Source organism: Echeneis naucrates, chromosome 21 (assembly GCF_900963305.1).
Source record: "Echeneis naucrates chromosome 21, fEcheNa1.1, whole genome shotgun sequence".
Lineage (NCBI taxonomy): Eukaryota > Metazoa > Chordata > Actinopteri > Carangiformes > Echeneidae > Echeneis > Echeneis naucrates.
This window is the reverse complement of record NC_042531.1, coordinates 21,697,700-21,699,753: the sequence shown is the minus strand read 5'-3', so window position 1 is coordinate 21,699,753 and position 2,054 is coordinate 21,697,700.

Here is a 2,054-nt window from a genome sequence, read left to right as displayed (position 1 = left end):
TGGGGTCACCCTGGACAGGCTGCCAGTACATCACAAGGCCAACACACAGTGACAGACAGATACAAGCAACCACTCACATTCATACTCAGACCTACAGACAATTTAGAGTCACCAACCGGGAGTACATTCAAACTCCACACAGAAAGGCCCCAGGCCAGGAACCAAACCTGTGACCTTCTTATTGTTGGGCAACGACGCTAACCACTATGCCACTATACTGATCTGTCATTATTACCCCAATTAATATTTGTATGAAATATAAAGTAAAAAAAGTCACCCAAAAACCGAGGTTGTTCAGGGAAGTTCCAACAGTTTTTGGAATAGGTGTCAGGCACTGTGGGGGGTGAGGACTCAGCTGCAGAGACACAGAGCGGGGTGGAGGTGGAAAATAAATGTTTTCTAATTAAAAAAAAAAAAAAAAAAACTTGAAAATGTCACGGAGGCTGTGGACACGGAACAAGGCCAAAGACATCACGTAGACGACAAGAATCTGACAAAGACTAGACTGAAAACAAGACTTAAATACACCTTGAACTAAAGAAGACACAGGTGAACCACATTAGGGCAGGAAAGGTAATAAACAGCAAAGAAACAAAACAGAAAGAACAAAAAAAAAAAGAACAGGACATGACCAGCACAAGCAGAAAACTCAAACCCTGACAGAAGGTATATATATATATATATATATATATATATATATATATATATATATATATATATATATAATCAAAAATATTGCATCTGTCAAGCCTAATATACACTCAGTGGCTGATTACAAGGATGCAAGGGAGCAAAGCATGTTGAAAAACCACCTGTTAATGCTGCTTTTGCATGGCTTTGCTGCCAGAGTTTGTATGTGACTAGCAGTCCCTGTGGTACTGTGTCAGCCTAGCAGCTTTTGCACTCTACACATAAAGCTGCTAAGCTCACTATGTGAAGCTGCAAATTGTGTCCCTGTTGCAACCGTTTTAGCTGCACTGATCCTACTGGGGACTGGAATTTTTCTACGTAAAATGAATGGGAACCGACCTTGCTCAGCTTTGATTTTCACAGGACGTGCAAGATATGAGTCACACATGCGCATCCATCTGTGATGTTGTCTCTTAGAGTATTATCCTCAACAGACTGAGAAGACTTCAGGTCTTTAGCCCTCAGAGCCATTTTACAGATTAGGGGAAGGAAAACTTGATTTGCGAATTTTACATCAGACTAATATCATAACCCTTTTTTTCTTATTCATACTAAATGTGACCAAACTGGGTCTTTGTTTAAACGTGGCCACTAACCACTGTGTTTACAAATCCCTTTGAATACCATCTAATCACAGCCCCAGTTCTTTGTAATCAACTCAAAAATACAATGCTATAACTTACAAAATGGAAATCAAAACTTTAAAGACCTGTGAAGCAAGCAACCTGTGATGCTCTAACGCTGAAATTTTAGTCATCTCACAAATCTCTTGCTGTCCCATTTGACGGCCAGCTGTCTTCTCTGGTTATGTTGCACCTATTTGCTCACCTCAGCTACTGCAGGGCCTCCCCGGCAGCCTTCCTTTGCCTTCAGAGAAACCTTTGCAGATACTCCAGAATGCAATATATGTCTGATCTTCCATTAGCCTAAAATGCCACATGTAGCAAATTGCAGAGTGTGACAATACAAAATACCCTTCACAGTGTTGCAGGAAACATTCAGGCCAGTATCATTCTCTTTCTGTACCCACCCACTTGGTGACGATGTTGAAGGATGGCTCATCTATTCACATCTTTGTAGATCAGTTCTTGTGGTCAGTCACTTGACAAATAAAGATGTCTGGCTATCACACCCTTCTATTCAGCCATTATCTGATTTAATGTTGAAGAGGACGACTTCTGTAAAAGATCAATCTCTCCAACAGTGGGACAGGGCAGCTATCGGTAATGGAAGAGGAAATGAGACTTGCAGGAGTGATATTCAAAAATAAGTCAGAGGTGAGGAGGCAGAGAGAAAAATAACAGTGGAGCACAGACTTATAATAATAATAATAATAATAATAATAATAATAATAATAATAATAA